The sequence below is a fragment of the Lagopus leucura genome, unplaced genomic scaffold (assembly GCF_019238085.1).
Source record: "Lagopus leucura isolate 7727_CA_CO unplaced genomic scaffold, USGS_WTPT01 Super-Scaffold_100019, whole genome shotgun sequence".
NCBI lineage: Eukaryota > Metazoa > Chordata > Aves > Galliformes > Phasianidae > Lagopus > Lagopus leucura.
The window spans coordinates 4,865,427-4,883,365 of record NW_024962273.1 but is presented as its reverse complement, the minus strand read 5'-3'; the positions used below and the strand labels follow the sequence as shown (position 1 = coordinate 4,883,365).

The following is a 17,939-nucleotide window of genomic DNA, read 5'->3' as shown; positions in this document are numbered from 1 at the left end:
TTTTTTTTTTTTTTTTTTGTGTGTGTGTAACTATTAGGATGTAAGGTCAAGATAAATTACATTTTCTACCCATCATTTTTCTCTTAGAGTATCTCTCGCATCAGCATTTCCCTCAAGCTATACTCATGCTTCACCAGTTTTTTAAGCACAACAAGCAATCTAGACCTTGCCATCTCACAGCTGAATCAATCCAGCTCACAGGAGAGGATATTATATTATTCTTCCTGCTTGGCACACATCACTCCCTTGAACGTATTTGCTCCTCTCTTCTGTTTAATAAGAGAAGCTTTGGCCTTTGGATCAAATGTCACTTGCAGTACCTGCTGGAACAGTGATTTGTATTACGGATTTGCAGCAAAATCCACCACAATTATTATGAAAATTTTCCTTAGGAATAAGTGGATCCAGTGGAAAAAAGCAATGAACCACAGGCAGACACATAGATAGCTATTGGAATGGACAAAGCTACCTCACTTCAGTCCTTTTAAATATCTCTATAACAAAATTGCCTGGGACATCTGGACACCATGGTCAGCTCAGACTCAGCACATTCTTTCTCATGTGAAGTTCTGGAGTATGGAAGACTACAGCCAAGCATAAGTCCTGACAGTATGTGTTGCATCAATGTCTACTGTACATAACTGCAGTTGTTTGCTCTCTGCAACCACCATACAGTCAGTGCAGTGAGCCCCTCACCTGTATTGCTTTCCATGGGACAAGGAGAGAGGGATGTCCAGTAAGGAGTGTAAGAAGGTTTTACCATTTGTCCACGCTGCACACACCTAACACAGAAACAAAGAAAACAACTGGAACTGCTTGAAACAATTTGAATACATCCTTACTTGAAGTTAAACAAGAATTTCATCCCTTTGCATGAGTCTTCCCTAAATTATAGCCTCATTTGTAGATTAAATTTGCCTGAGGACAAGAGTTTTCAAAGGAGTTAGATAATCTACAGCCATCCAGGGTATCCAGAGACATAATTAATAGCTCCAAAAAAAGGGAATGAAGTTTAAACATTCATGTTTCAGATATTAGAGTGTGGCGAGGACGTGTTTTGTATCTTTGTAGCCTGAGCTTGGGAAAAGAGCTTCCTTAGATTCTTTCAAGCATCTCACCACTGACAGAGACAGATTACTGAAATAGATGGTCTTTAGGTCTCATTCGGTTCTTAATCACTGGATCCTGCGATGCAGTCAGGTAACATTTTTCTTCCTGAGCACATTAAAATATGTAGGCAAACCAGATAACATTTTCTAAGCTTATTTAATATTTCTAATGTGGCTGTCAGTTGGCTTATGAAATGTTTACCTTTACAGTGGTTTTCACTTTCCTCTTAATAAGTTTTCTCTTTGGAAATTAAACCAAACCGTGATACTGTGCAAAGATATTGCCAGTACTGCTGACCATACAGAGTGCTGAGTTTCCTGAGGCCATTTTATAATTAAATGCTGGAATGTGAATGAGTTTACTCACTGAAGAAGATACTGCATTTGAAATCTTCCCAACATAATTTCTTCTTTTAAACTCCATCACCTAGTGTTCTTAAAGCCTACCCAGAAATTAAATACTGTTCTGTGATGGTGCAAATTCCTGCATGGCATTCAGCCACAAAATTTTGGACCTCTGTACAAATGAAGGCCAGATGAAGCAAGGCAAGTACAACAAAAAGCCTGTGTGATGTGTAGGCATAAGTTGTATACTCTGCAGTGTTGCTGAAATTGTAAATTCAGAATCCCCAGCTTGCACAGCTGTGAGTCAAATCAAAGTAAAACAAGCAACTAATTTCAAGTGGATACTGCTTCAGACCACCTAGAGTCCCTCTGATCAAGTTATGCTGTCGGGCAGTGGTATGTACTATTAGAGCTGCCCTACTGTGGGAAATTGGGTCAAAAATCTCTAGCAAAGCCAGATTGCTTCCTATTTTTATTACTATTTTGTGATTTTTAATGGTCTGCATAGCAAGCCCTCCAGCAGTTCAAAAAGGACATGTCCGCAGCTTAATATGGGGCCCATCAGAAGACATGTGGCTACAAGCAAATGGCAATTTTCTCATATTTAGGCTTATTCTCTCACTTGTCAGTGGCATTTTTGTCCCTATAGAAGTACTAAACACACACATGCAACACAAAAGCTCCTGCTATCCTCCAGTCTTTCCACCTGCACTGTGGTGTCACGACTCTTTCTGAATTGCCATCGTGAACATCCAAAGAGGAATTTTCTACTTTCTCCCCGCACAACTTCTGTCTTAATGCACTGAACTCTTCCATTACTCATGTTCACACCTTTTAAAAATTCCTAATCATGATTTCCAGCCAGTCTAGACGTGAATAGTTGATTTAATCATTCTGCAGAGTGCATGCTTTCCTGACCCACTAACCACTTTTACAGCTTCTCTCTAAACTCCCTCCAAATTAGTCAACATCTTTCTGTTAATGATGCATTCAGAGTTAACCTAAAAGGTGAAAAAGCATCACTAAATGAGCTCCTTTCTACACTAGCAGTGGCTTAAATGAAAGTAAGCTCCAGCAAAAAAAGTTGACTTTAATGGTACTAGCAGCTGAGAGAAAAGTCTGCTTAGAAGTGGAGCCACGAGGCAGATGGATGGTTACAGGAATTTTAACAGACCAATATGCTAATGTGGAGATGCCAATAAACAGAATCATTTGGATGAATATTTGATGGATTCAGGGCAACATCATAAGATTTTCAATTTAATTAAAAAAGGCCTAGGAAACCAGAGAAAAACAAAAACATGTTCTCTTCATACTCCTTAAAGGAAATTGTTTTGAGTTTTTTTTCCAGTCCAGTAATAGGAAACTTTAAAAGAACAAGAATGGCAAGTACACAGGTTCTTTACTTACTTTCAGAAAAGGAAAGAACTGATCTAGCTATTGCTTCTGACTAAAGCAGGAGGGATATTTCAGACAAGGAGCTTGTGGGAGGGAAGAGATTGCATTCCCTAATCATACATGCTCTTCCTCTGTATCCATGGACTGCCATACAATTTCTTTGGTGTAACAAGTGAGCAGTGACACAGAATGTCATGGAACTGCTTGGACTATAAAACATTACTGGTTGTGTGGAGAGATTGGTATTAAAATATTAAAATATCTGCTCAAGAAAAGCAATAATCAGAATGCTAAAAAATGGAAGAAATTAAATGTCAGTCTACTCATGCAATTGCTAAGGAAAATATTTAATCTTTTGTATCTTAGTTACATGAGCACTAATTCTATGACAAAGAATCTCTGGCAGGGCTATAAAGAAAAAAATAAGTGTAAAGCCAATTTCAAAATCAGATTCAATATCAAATAATGAGAATATTTCCAAAGATTCACAGAGCTGAGAATTATCTCAAAACATTTATGGAAATTCTTAAGAAATTACAACTTCTATTGAAAGAGAAAAGAATTCTTGTAAATTTTTAATCTAAGCTACACAGACAATTATATTAATAAGAGCAAATTATTTCATGAAATATTTAGTTTTTCTCTATGCTAAATATTACTTTGAACATGATTCTCCTGAGAAGATTTGAAAGTTCAAGAAATACATAGAAACAAAACAGGAACAACTATTAAATATAATTTTGAAAATGTATTCATAGCATAGAGCATTGCTTCCATCATTACTTAAAAAATGAAAATACTTTGGTGAGCTATTGCATTTTATTCTTTTTGTAGACAGAGAAAAAAACATAATAAATACTTTGTGCAATATGTTCATTTAATAGAAAAACATCTCATGTATTATAGAACACATAATGTACAATTAACATCAAAGTTATGGCAGAAATGCACAGCTTTTTATTAATGTCTACATTTACTTTGTATTATGCCAAAGCTAACCAGCCATGTATTTGCTATCATCTACAATATGTCTTGATAATTAATCCAATTGTGAAATTTCCTAAATTGTGTGCTGCTGTGGCTTTTGTTGTATGGCTCCTCAACGTGACATTACTTCATAATTAATGCATGCCACATTTCCTGTAGGAAATGCATTGGTTTCTAGCCATCCCAGTCCTTAGCACTGACTCACCACTGGGTTTATCTGCACTGTCCCACAGGCTGGGTCCCCATTCTCACCCAAACACTGGCCTTTGACTGCCCATGCACCACTCAACAGTGCTGAGATGTCAAATCCCAAGAGTTTACCTGACTGTTAGGTGACTGTAGGAGAGCACATTGGAGACACAGTGTAAATGTGGACAAGTCCTCCCTCAGGCTGTCAGCTCCTCCCAGGTGGGAATCATGGCTACGGGGAGGCTACCCTGAAAAAGACAAGCATGTGTTTCTGTAAACAAGAGTTCTGCTCTTACATTTAATACAATTAACACTTGCGCTGACACATATCTATGCACATTTATATATATATGTACAAAATATCATTTATATATATTCATATGCACACGTGTGTATACATACATCATACAATCTACACAGAAGAAGTCCTGCACACACACCCTCCCCATCAGAAATTTTTACTATTATAAGTATTATCTATATTATTATTATTATATATATCTATTATTTCTTCAGAGCATGCTCAGAACCTGCCCTGCAATAAGCTCTTCAAAAGTTTCTGTGCATAGGACACACTTTCTCTATATTTGTCTATTCCTTTTCATGGATTTTGTCTGCCCTTCCTTTCTGCTCTTTTCCTCTGACTTTCACATATATAAATTCATTTATTTTCTCATTTTTATCTCTTTCTTTTTTTGTCTCTTGCTCGTTCTAGCCCACTCAGTTTCCTAGTACCTATTCCTTTGGGCTACAGCTTTGATTTGTGCTTTCTCCATTTTATTCGGAGACCGAAAAAGGAGGGAGCAAGTGGCCCCATGTGTACAGAAGCAGGGATGCAGCACAAAGTGGAGCATAGGAGCTGGCTGCCTGGCATGTCACATGGCAAAGGACACGAAAGAGAAAAATTACAATTATGAAAGCCCGTAGCTCAAGGAGAGAAGCTGCAGTAAAGCATGGGGAGCTGACAGTCTGACCTCAGAGGAGAAGAGCAAATAAACCTGCCCAGGAATGAGAAAGAGGGCTGCACAGTTTGCTGCAGCTCAGAAACTCCGAATTAACAAAAAAAAAAAAACCCTGCAAACCAAGAGGGACCTGCATGGGGAGAGAGGAAGAGATGCCCAGAAACCTTTTTCTTCTTGTTCTGTCTCACCTAATTTCCTGGAGGATTTGTTTTGTTTTAATTTTTGGTTTAGAAGGTAACTAGCCAAGTATGAATTTCAGAAAAAAAAAAAAAAGACACACACATTTATTTATCTATTTAAGGGCCTCTGCTCCTTCTTGAAAGCCTGAACTGCCAGAAACAAAAGGCAGTCCCACCTCCACTTGAGCTGAAATTGGGGCCCTTCACAACCACAGAGTGAGGCAGATTTTGCTCTTCGGTTAGTGCACAAGGAGGTGGTAGAGTCCAAGTTTATTAGACTGAAATATGATTTCCCCAAATCATTCAAAATTTCTCCTTCCTCCCCTCTTTTAAGGTTTTAAATGCCTGAAAGCTTTCCTGTACTCAAGTGCCTACTTTGGAACTGTGTTACAACTTGTTTTTTTTTGTGAAAGCTATGTCTTACATATAATCACTTCCCACTTCTCTTTCCACTCTTCCTAATACTAAATAATGCACAGAAGGCCTCACCTGTTGTTTGTAATGTGCAGGACAATCATCCATGCATCTCTCCCTCCCTGCTGCCAAGGAGCCCCTTTGGATCAGCAGCCCTTGGGTAGAAAATTCATTGGTCAACTGCTGTGGTCTTCAGCAGGCTTTGCAGCAATCTTTGGCACCCTCAAATCTTGAATTTTCTCACCTCAGACACATTTCCATATACGTATGCATAAGGAGAGAGGGAGAAGAAACTTCTGGGGCTGCGGCACCAGAGTCTTCATGGGTGGAACCAAGTTTGCATTCAGGCACTAAACACTGAACTGAGTTGAAAACAAATATCAGTTTTCATTGCAAGCTTAGAGCTCTTCTGTGGAAAATTAATTCAAGAGAATAGTAAGTCAATTAATGTGTTAACTTTGCTGTTCCTTCAAAGAGCTTTCACAGCTGCATTAATATAAATGTTCCAATATCGCTTAGGATTGTTCTCCTTGCACATATACCTTATGCTTAACATAGGAACTATCTCAGTGCCTGGACAGCCATTTCAGAGGTGGCCTCAGCATCCAAGTCCTGCCTCTAAATTCCAGTACACGTAGCTATGATTTTTTATTTTATCTTCTATCTTTATGAGCCATTCTTGTACCATCACTACCCCACAAGCTGGTGTTGAACTCAGTCACAGATGGCAGTCCCATGCATAGGCCTCAGTGATTTCCTTGTTGTCTGTTTACGAATGAACTTTTTACGCCTAAAAAATTAACCAAATCAAAGGCACTGCAAAAGTAATCAGAGGCACAGAGATAATATATCTCATGGGCTGCTGACAGTGTGGAATATCTGCCCAACTAGGAGGCCATAGAGATATGTGCTTCCATTGGGTTTTATGAGGAGCTAGATAGGTTTTGTCAACAGTAAAAGCATTTTCAGCCATACCACAGCAGCAAATACAATAAAGGCAATGCAACCTTGTGCTCCAGGCAGTGCAGACAGTTCCATGATGAGTCTCGACCTACACATCTCTGCTGGGCAGGGTGAGGTTCTGTGCATAGGGTGTAGGGTCAGCTTTGGGGTTTGATGGTCCGAACACACACAACACACTATATTTTCTGGAAAAAGAAGAAAATGAAAGCCAAGCTAGGGCAAAGAGGAGGAAAAAAAACCAAACAACATGTCAAGTTTTCAGTTAGCAGAGGAGAAATGAAAATAAGATTTAGTAAGAGATCAGCTTTAACTCTGAAACAAATCCAGCAGGCACTTGTGATAGCATATAGCTGTTATCCCTACGATGACAAACACCAAAACAGATCACTTCTTTTGTGTCTGAAATAGGCCTTTGTCCTAGCTCCATAGAAGAGAAGCCTGGACTGGATGGTGCAAACGGTGTTATCACAGTGCTGATGCTCTGACAAGGTGCTTTGTGAGTAAACCAAGGTAAGTTCTATTGTCGTTTGTCTAGTTATCTGTCCAAACAATACTTTCAATTTTCATTTTTTGTCATTAAGATGGATTCACTCTGAGTTCTTCCTGAGTAGTAAGGCAAAAATATGCCTTCCCTGCGACTGCATTATTTCCTTCCTTTTCCACGGACAGATGCTCAGATAAAGCAGCAAAGCTCCTCTGAAGTGAACTGAGCCATGATAGCTCCAGCTACAGATTTTGTCCATAGCAGATACCTCTGTGGACTGATCCTGATCCTGGAGAAGTCAGCCATGAAATTCCACATATTTTCAGTAGGGCAGAATTGGTCCCAGTGTATACATAGAGCTGAATTGCTGAAAAGATGAAGGAAGAAAAGGCGTCGTAAAGTTCCTGGTTTGCTAAGCAGATGGGGGAAAGAAGTCCAATTATAGTGTAAAGCATCATTTCACTAAAAGAAGTGTGAGTGCTGGAAGAGCTCTGAACAGAGGGGATTTTGCTCTGCCATGTGCAGTCTCCAGGAAACAAAAGGAAGGGTGTGACTGAAATGAAGACAGGCAGAATGTAATATTTTCCTTTGATGTGTAAACAGATTTAATGCAACAAAAATCAATGAGGAAACTCTCCAAAGGAGAGTATTTTAATGTGTTATCATATTTCACATAGATTTCATAAAAACTCAATTTCAATTATAGCACAGTTTACAAACAGTGCTGTGCCTCCCTGGAAAACATATGGCCATCAAAACTTCAAACAAAATACTGCCAAAGCCTCTCATAAAAAATAAATACCCATAAGCCAGTGTGTTATTGTCCTTATAATGTTTGTTGAATGCCTATAATTCTTCTCGTGTCCGCCTCGGCTGTCAGCTTTCTGACACTCTGCTCTCCCTTCCACTTACCTCCCGTGGAAGATGTCTTGGAGACAGAATGCGAGCAGGAAATATAGTGTGAGGAGCTTTTAATTATTTTGGATATTATCTTACATTTCCAGCTGGGTTGCTGCAGAAAAAGAAAAAAAAAATGTCATAACCAACCCCTTGCAAAACAACGGAATAGCATCAGCAGAGAGACAGTGGCTGAGGGATGGGATGGTGCTGCAGCATCTGCTAAAAATGAGGAAACGGACTCTGGCCCAACAGCAGCAAATGGTTCCCTGAGATCTCTGGGCTCCTGCACAAGCTCCTGCTTTGATAAATGAATAACCTGCCCCACAGCTCAGCCTCTGGTCTCTCTGCAAGAGGTTGTGCAGGATCAGAGTGGTATGCATGCAGGTGGGGGCTCATTTTTGTATTTCTATCAAGGGATTAGATCAAAGTGGATTCTGTAATTTTGTCACGTAGGGACTCAATGTTGCTTAATGCACTGCAGTGTGCAACAAAAGGGCATTTAGAACTTATAGATAAGAAGCTGTAAATAGGTCAAAATAGCCAGTGTTGGCTCATAAGCTGGCTCTTTCCACTTCTGCTAGAAGTTCAAGGGCAGAATGAAGGTAACACTGGGGAGAATGGCAAAGTTGGCTCTGAAACAGCTCTGACTCAGCACACCAACATACAGCTTACCCTATAACCCAGTGATCACTGCCAGGATATCTGTGTGTCAAATCACTTTTTGTTCAGCTGTGAAATAGGCAAAATTCTATGGAAGAAGAAGTGATGCTTTTTTCCTACCTATAATTTCCAGAAGAATCCCTGTATCTCTCTGTGCCATTCTGAATCAGCACAGAAATAATCTTCATCCAGTAACAACAAAAGTATTCCCTTTTTATCAGTGGAGACTCATCTCTTTTGTTCTCTAAGGCCATCCTGCTGTCAGAAGGAGACCAACGTGAACAAAAGAAGGGCTGCCATTTTTGAGGGAAGACAAGCTGCCCTGTTCCTCGCTGAGCATCAGCCTTTTTTGCCTCTGTAGTGTGTGCATGGGGAAGGGCATTCACCCATTTCACTCCTATACAATGCCATGCAGCTCCTGTAGGTTCCAGGGGCATTTGGAAATATTGGGGGGGGGGGGGGGGGGAAGAGATACTCGTTTTAGAGGTTTTGCACTGTGCTTGTGCAGTGAAGAGAGAAGCTGGAGATGGAGGGAGGTTAATGCGGAGCAAATACTGATAAAGCGCCAGGAATGTAGCAGGAGAAATGAAAAAAAAAGAAATATATGGAAGAAGGAAGACATTACTGATAGCATTAGTGAAGTGCAAGTGTGTGGGAAGAAAATGTGATGGATGCTGGCAAGGGAGGAAGAGCTCACAAACTGATGTATTTCAGTTGTGAGAAAGAGGACACTGCTCAGAGCTATTACTTTTCCTCAGTACACACCTGTCTAACAAAGACTGTGATGGTGGAGTGATGGCAGGCAGTAGCGTGGCCTGTGCCTCTGCAAGGATGCTACAGCTGGCACCGTTGAATTTTGCTCTACTTTCACTGGAATAGACATCCTATGTGAAGTTAAAAAGAAGAAAAAAAAAAAAAAGGAAAAAACAGAGCCCATGACAGCCAGTCTCTGAATCCTAGGGAGATGGGTCAATGTGCAGCCACTTTGGCACTAATGTGAAGAGCAGGTAGTGACAATCTCAGCCCTGAACTCTCTCTCTCTGCAGGGCTGTCCTCACTGCTGTAGACCCAGCAAGCCTTCATGTAATAGGAGAACTAGGCAAAAAATATGCACTATCTGTAATTGCTAGATACCTCTGGGACAGCTGCTGGCTGAAAGGAGCATCCTATATTGGGAAAGGTCACTTGTCTTGTAAGGGGCTGCACATACGATAAAGACATATCTAGGAGAAGATAGCAAATTTTTTTTTTTTTTTTTTTTCAGAAGGGATTTGAAATATATCATTGCTATATACCCACTGACATTAATTCAGCGTCTACAAAGGATGTGTTCTACTCAGAGTATGGCCAATCATCCCCACATCTGCCATTAGGATTTTGCATGAAAGCATTTAGTGGAACTTTTTTTTTCCCCCACAAGTGGTCCATGTCTTCACTAACTGAACTACTTTATATACTTAATATTTTTATAGGTAAGCTCCTAGGGACAGACTGATATTCAAGCTCATTGGCTTAAGTAGCCACCAACAGTGTGGCCTGGTCATCTCTAGAAAAGATATAAAAAGGAAAGGGTGATTTATTTTTTTTTTTCCTTTCTTACTACTAACAACTGTACCTAAGATCACAACAGACATAACAGAAATACTAAAATTAATCATTCTCCAAATGCCTGAGCAAGTAGCAATGACTTAACGTTAAAAACAGATACTTGCTGCTTTTGAGCTAGTTCTGTCAAGATTCATCGATAAATATCCTTGTACAGAAAGATGGGTCTCATAACGTCTCCCAAAAGAATTTACAAATGATGGGAAGGCTTCATGTACAATTACAATCGTAACAGCATTACAGTGCACAGGAACGTGTACTTCTGATGCTCGTTACTGCCTACCACCTCAGTCTTTACCGTGAGGCAAATTTATTCTCAAATTTTCCAGTCTCCTATTTAGAGATCTGTAATATCAAGGCAGCCTTACCCCATAAACCGTGAATTCACACTCAGATGACAGTCCTAGAAGGGCATTCATAGGTGTGCACGTTGACTCAGCCTCCCCATTAAATACAAACCTCCGGAGTCTGCAGCACTTTTGGATGAAAAATAACATACCTTTTTTGCCTTCAGATTCCTCATCTCCAAAAGCAGGCAGTGGTGGGGTGGGCAGCATGTATCTGAGAGCCACAGGAGTCAACGTGCATTTGGGAGTGATCCAGTGCATGTACAGGAAAGCACAAGGCTGGTATCTAAGTGCTCTTATATATTTAATGAAGAGTCATGAAGAGGAAATTGGCAACTTTGCTTAACTTGTAAACAGCCAGGTGACATTAGCTGACAAACATTATGATAATGTTTCCCTGCTATCAGGCAGGAAGAATAAAGAACAAGAGCTGAAGTAATGGAGGCCAGAGTTAACGCTTCAGTCAGTATGTGGATCGGTGTTATTGCAGAAGGTGGAACCCACCTGTGCAGAGCAAAGGCTCTTTGGGGTGTCTGTGTGTGGTGTGTGTCCTTAGGACATATCAGGGAGAGTGGTGGACCTGGTGTAGTGCCTAGAGGAAGGCATGAATCTGCGGGGGCAAGACTCCCCAGAATGGACAAGGTCACACGGTTGGCGTGGACAGCACTGCCATGAAGGCTCCATGAAGTCAGGCAACGTTTAAGAAAATGAATTAAATTCCAAAAGAAATGCTTCCTGGGTCTGTGCCTCAGGACTGGAGCAGAGATACCTGGGCCACAGTTTCCTGCAGTGCTGAGGGAAGTGGGGAAGAGAAGAAAGCTGTGGTAGACTTTGATGAGGCTACTCTTGAGTGAATGCACAGTGAATAAAAGACAGCTCTTGGAAACTAATTATTACATAAAAGTGCTCAGTGCAGATGTGTTGAAGATGCAGTTATGAAAGATGGGATTTAGCATCTATTCCAATAAAACCTGTGTCAAATGACAGCCAAGTCTGACACAGTTAATTAAAGCAGGGTGCTCAGACAGTCATGTATAGACAGCAATAAACAGCGTTTTCAGTTGATTAAACAGCAAAGGCTGGGGCTTTTGGCTTGGCACAGGAAATACTTGCTGCAAGTGCACCTAAATGCTGCAGTATTGCTGTTCCCAACCTGGCAGGGAAGCCCTTGGTGCATTCAGATGGCTGTCCCATTAGCACAGGCTAATAAATTATAATAAATGCCCACAAGGTGTCTGGGAGAAAGCATGGCGCATGGTGAAGCAATTTGCTGGGCCTCCAACAGGTAGGAAAGGTGTTTGGAAGTGGGCATGCATTCATTGGGATGGTTTGGTTTTTCCACTTGTTTTTAAAGATGCTCCTGTTGGTTTTTTGACAGAGAAAAGATGTGCCAGAGCACTGATAAAGGAGTTTGGGAGCACTGAGACTTATTCTTAGTGCAATCAGCTTCCATTGTTCATAGCTTTCAGCTCTCATCTTCAGCAGCAGTGTCGCAGGCATGCAGTACGACAGCCAACGTTTACACATGTAACAGTAAAGTGCCTTGCCACAGATTATGTTTATAGCCAAGAAAAGAACAATAGAGAAACAAGAGAAGCATTGTATGCCTTTCACAGCACTCTGTCATTAACAACAGTGTCCTGCAGCCATTCTTCCTCAGCAAGGAGTTTTACTGAACAATTCACTAGGAATATGGAAGACTAAAGCTGGCTGTGAGTGAATTTCTGCTTTCCATCTCACTGGGTTCATTAAGCACAATTAACCCCCTCTCACTGAGAATGCCACCAGCTGTACTTATACACTTTAACACTGGTATCCCAGGATTTGTGAGTATGGTTCATATTATTGATACGAATTCCTGCATTTATAGAATAATCAAATGGATGAGTACAATTCAGATGAGAAAAGTAGTATGGCAAAATTTTTGTTACGTTTTCTTTCTCTTGTAAGCAACAATAGATTTCCTAGGCTCTTCAAGATGGTAAACACTGTAGGAAATGGAATGAAGGGACTTCCTACTAAAAATCTCAGCAGAGAACTGCCAACAGTGCAATAAATGTAATATAATATCATATAACACAATGCAATACAATGCAAGCTGCCTGCTGGTGTCAGAGGACTGACAGGAAACGGCAACTTATGGGATACAAGGGCTCATCAACAGAGCTAATTATCTCTTATGAATTGTTAATAGGTAAAAAATATTTTTATTGTATACGATCCAGAGAACAAAAAGAGGCTAAAAACCATATGGAGGAATGAAAGAGCAGGATGGACATATTTCTAGAGACTTTGTGCTGGATTCATTTATCAGTCTGAGTTTTCCAGACTCAGGAGCCAAGCAGAGCTTCTTTGCAAATCCATGCGGAGCTTAAAAGTAGTAGAGAAAAGCAGCAATTCAAAATGAGTTTTAGTAATGAGGCTGCTCTTTACTTTTCACAACAATGGATTTTTTTAAAAGATTTGTCAAAGAGAATTGAATTTGGATCCGTGAATACTGCAGTAAATGATGCAACTCGAGTTAATTAAATTCCATCACCCAAGAAATACATTTTTTCTGTCTTTCAGCAGATGTTTGCTACAGCCATAGTCTTGGTGGAAGCTAAGCACTCATTTTAGATCAACAAGTTTTACCTGTGAAGCTATTCTGAGTATACTTCAAACATATGGAAAAGTCTCATGAGCAAAAGCTATTTAGAATAGGAAAGATGGAAAAGTAAAGCTAATGTGAATCAGCTCAGTATTCTTTTTTTGTTAAGTTTTGGTGCAAGTATAGGTATGCACCTCACCAAGAACAACCTTTACTTTGGGAGGAGGTGGAGTGTTGCCAGGCTTTCCCCCTTGGGAATACTAATTACAGTACACACCACCAAGGATCTCCATCAACACTCAAATGAGTTTTGGAATTGAGAAGCAAGTGACTAAAGCGTTACTTGCAGCATTAAATCACGGGGTGTCCCAAGGCGCACAGCAATATGATAAAAAAGTTTTTCTCTCATTTTGTGGAACAGATACTATGAGTATCATTTCACATCCAGATACCTGCCCATCAGCAGTATCCAGCCAATGTTCATTACCACGACATTACTAATATTTTTCTAAAAACACAAGTACAGATGATGCTTGTATGTACAGCAAACACAGGGCAGCAGTATTTACTTCAAAATGCACCTTTTTTTTTTTTTTTTCTTTCACTTGAATACTTTCAATAGCAATATTGTGTGTTCTTACAAGGGTTTCAGACCACAGATTTATGCTCTACTGGTAACTACATTGCTACTTTCAGCAATAAACTCTATTCAGAAAAAAAAACCAAAAAACCATAAAATCTCATGTGCCCTGACTGCACAGTGAACCTAAAAAAAAAAAAAAAAATCTATCATTAAGAAGCAGATTTGCTACACAGAATTTTGAGCAGCTTTAATTTCTGCTGTACATTCTCACCCACACTGAACAGTGAACTCCTGAGCTCACACGCGAAACATCCAATGACAGGATTTTAAATCCTGGAGCATAAAGAAACTAATTTAATCATCCCAAAGCATGTTGATAAAATAGTTAAGTAGATTAGATTAAAATTCCGCACTTGCAATGTTTTATGAGCAAAGCTGCTTAGTCCTATGGGTAGCATTTTTCTTTGCAGTAGTCCAAGAAAAGCATCACAAACAGTTGTGTTATGTACACTGAATACATGTTACTTATATCATAATAATTGCTCAGTTCTTGGCAAACTCAGAATTCAGAGTACTCATAAAGAGCAAGTTATGTGCATATCCATTTCCTATTAGAAATTTAATTACGTGGAACCAGGCTATGAAAACTAGAAATTTTGCTTCCTGCTCACGTGCCTGGACTTCAGAAGTCATCTGTGTGTTTCTGTAGTACCTTAGCCCCAGATATTGCCAAATTAAGTGCCACCAGATCTCATAGTGGCAGAAGAAACACTCACAGATGCATATTTCCATACACAAATATAAGGCTTTGTCAATACCATGAACAGAAACAAAACAGTGGGTACATCTCAGTGGTGATCAGTACTGATTTCCCCCTAGCTTGGCATGCAGAACGGTTGTGGAGAATCATTAAAATCCTTCAAGATGGAAATCACAGGATAAAAAGTAGGATAATGGATTGCTTTGTTTTGTAAGGCTGCTGTCAGTTATGTCAACGAGCACCTTCAATAAAATCATACAATTTATATGAATTCATAGCAATGAAAACTAAAATGTGAGATGTCTTTATTACCATAAGCTTCTATTTCCCAATGTATTCTTTAGAAATATCCATTTACATGAATTCTTGTACTTTATAAGGTTCTCATAGTCCCCTCATTGTCTTGAAGCAAGTGCACATTTTTTTATATGTCCATGAGGGAAGCAAACCAGACTAGACAGCTGTCTTTCACAGCTGATGTGTCTGATCCCAAGAGAAGGTCAGCATGAAGTGGCAGCAAGAGTGAATGCAAGAGCCGCCAGGGAGAAAAAAAGCTTGCAATCACTGCAATTACACATAACAGACCTAGTGCTTTATATAACCATATCATTTCCCTCCCTGAAAGAAATATATGGTCAGAGTATTCCTGTGAGTACCCACATTCACTCCCCTTACCTTCTTTCTTGCTCTTTGAGATCCATATTTTAGCATGAAAAAAAATACATATTTTAGCTGAGGAAAAAAAAAGCAAAACAAAACACCAAGCCAAAACAGAAAAATTAGAAAGAAATAAACAAACAAAAGAAGGCCTGGGAATGCTATGATATGCTAGCTATTGGAACTGCCATCCCAAAGAAAGCTGCTGTCCATTTGAAAAACAGATTTTTCTTCCAGCTTATGGCCTAAATCAGGAAAATTCAGTCATTCTCCATTGTATAGGAAGAATAACACAAATGTTATTTCTTTTCCTGAAGGTTAACAGCATTCAATTAACAACAAAATATCACACACACCCTGGTCGGTGTGGAACAGACTCCTGGGGTGTTTGTTGACTTTCCACCCCAGTGCACTCAGTAAATACTACAGATTGCTCGACCTGCACATCTTCACCAAAGTATATCTACGTCAGTTCAACCTTTAACAATTATTTCCCTTTCTTTCATTTCCTGGCTTAATTGTAGCGGTGGGTATGTGACAGCTGAAGGGAAAGCTGTCGATTTTGAACCAGAGTATAATGGGAGCTAGGTGGGTCTTAGGTACCTACCTCCTTTAGTGGCTGTGTCCCTCATATGCCACCCAATTGGTTTTCTGCAGACAGCAGGTCTGCATTTTCACATCTTGCGGTCAGTCGTTAGTGCTAAACTGTTAATGGACTCACTCATCTCAAGAACTACAAATGCAGAACATCACTGCTTTCCTGCCGATGCTATGAGTATCATCAGACAACTTAATCACACCTGTACCTGTGGCTCTGCATTTAAAAGACACTTGAATAGTGTTGTGCCAATTAAGTGTAGACTATTACAAGGGTAAAATATGTGACTCACAGCTTACCACTGCAATTTTATCCTTGACATTGAAATAAAACACAAAAATGACCATTAGTTCCATTTAGAGGGGGAGTTTGTAGTGAATGTTGCACCTCTCAACAAGTTTTCAGCCACTCACAAGTTGCTCTCATAGCAAACCCACAGGATTGTAGTCCCTGTGACCTGAAAGTAATGAACTTCTACCCTGATCCTTTGTACAGCTCTAGTCAAATTAAATCTTTGCTGAACTAAAGCATTATCCATTTAGAATGTCATTTAGTTTTTATTTAAAGACCTGAAGTGGGAGAGACTTCAACAATGACCCTTGGTAATTTGACTGAGTAGTAAACATCCTCACGGATCAAAAACAAAACCTCAGAACTAAACAAATGTACTATCCTGAACATTATCAAATTTCACTCATTTGATTCTATTTTAATCCCATGGATTCAACACTCATTTGTACTTTTCCATCCTGCCTCACCGAGTGACCTCAGATTAAATGACCCCTTCAGCTGTTCTTTGTATTAAAGAACCTCGCAAAGCCATAGGTATTTTTTAAAAATCAATTACCCATTTCAGTCCCACAGTTTAACTGTGCACTTTCCTCAGCTGCACTGTTCAAGCTACTCCTAAGTTTCATACAGTTAGCATTTTATCATTTTTTTTTTTTTTTTTTTTTAAATTTAGTCATTTTGTTGCAGTTTTGGCATTACTGATTCATTATCTGCATTACTGACAGTGCTTCAAAAGATTCAGCCTGCTATTGTGAAATAAGGCAGGGCAGAGACAGCAGAGACATTCTTAAAAGTTAACAAAGCTCAGAGATCTCTTTGGAAAACGATTAGGATTGCTTTGTAGTACTATGCCTTGTTGTGTTGGTATAGCAGTAATAAAAGTAGATCTATCAGCGTAGGACAGTGTTCATGATTTTCTGATATTCAGAGGTTTTCAGAAAAAAATGCCTCTTGCCTTTTTACAGATAGGTATAACTTTGATTCCTTGATTTGCTGAAACATGAAGATATTTGCTCAGAGTTCCACTTTGATTTCAGGAGAAGTTTCTTCAAGCTTGAGCTTAGCATCAGCAAGAGATCAGTGCATGTCTTCATTTGCAGAGTAAGACTTAAAAGCAAAGAAGTGACAATTTAGAGTTGTGTGATTGTTTGATCGTTTACTCTTCTGAAGAAAGAGGTGGCAATGAGAGCAGCCACTTATCACCCATCAGCATTATCAAATAACTGATGGTCCAGAGCTGCAGTGAAGAAGGACCACATAACACTTTGGGCTTCATTTTGCCACCCACAGCCTGACTAAAGACATCATTTCAGTATGATTCTCGATCACGAGTGGTAGCGCAAAGCTGAGATGATGTGTACACCAGAGTGAGGTCATCTTATCAGCTTCATTTTTGCTCCCCGCTTTCTTAAAGTTGTAGAAAGAAGTATGGATTGCCTATGATGGATAGGAAAATCAGCTTTAAACATCAGCAACAGAAACTGTATGATAAGAGAAGGTCAGAAAATACAATAGGACTCGTTGTTTAAGGACAACATTGACACTTCAAAAATGGGAGAGAAATGCCAATAGTCTGGTTTAGCTACATCTGATTCTGTTTGGAGATATGGAGAAGGCTGATGTCACACTGAGGTCCTATCAAGACTTATGATTCTGCATTTGTTCTCTTTAGTTAAGTAGTTTCCTCCCCTCAGTACTGTCTACGGTTCTCTGTCATCTGTAATGAGGATGACTTTGCTTTTCTATCATTCAAATCTGGCAGAAACATTACAAGTTTTTAAATTTTAATTTGAATTCTACAAATACAGGAAGTACAAAGAAAGGCTGCAGTCCAGTACAAGAAGCTCTATTTCATAGAATCATAGAATCACCAAGGTTGGAAAAGACCTAAGAGATCACCCAGTCCAACCGTTCACCT

The 17,939-nt window shown here is 39.6% G+C and overlaps 1 protein-coding gene across 41 annotated transcripts in view; it reads right to left on the bottom strand.

The window, feature by feature from the left end:
• The window catches only part of LOC122183568 (von Willebrand factor D and EGF domain-containing protein-like), a 290,489-nt gene that overhangs the window by 267,018 nt on the left and 5,532 nt on the right, over positions 1-17,939 (bottom strand). For 37 of the 41 annotated variants that reach the window (XR_006180287.1, XR_006180288.1, XR_006180289.1 and 34 more), the window contains 7 exons: positions 7,943-8,042; positions 7,299-7,397; positions 6,591-6,731; positions 5,828-5,945; positions 5,659-5,738; positions 4,161-4,276; positions 697-782 (listed from right to left, as the gene is read on the bottom strand). The gene's annotated coding sequence lies outside the window, so the exon portion shown is untranslated. Of the gene's footprint in view, positions 1-696; positions 783-4,160; positions 4,277-5,658; positions 5,739-5,827; positions 5,993-6,590; positions 6,732-7,298; positions 7,398-7,942; positions 8,043-9,355; positions 9,475-17,939 lie in introns of all 41 variants that reach the window. The other 4 variants (XM_042877605.1, XM_042877601.1, XM_042877613.1 and 1 more) reach the window with 2 other exon arrangements.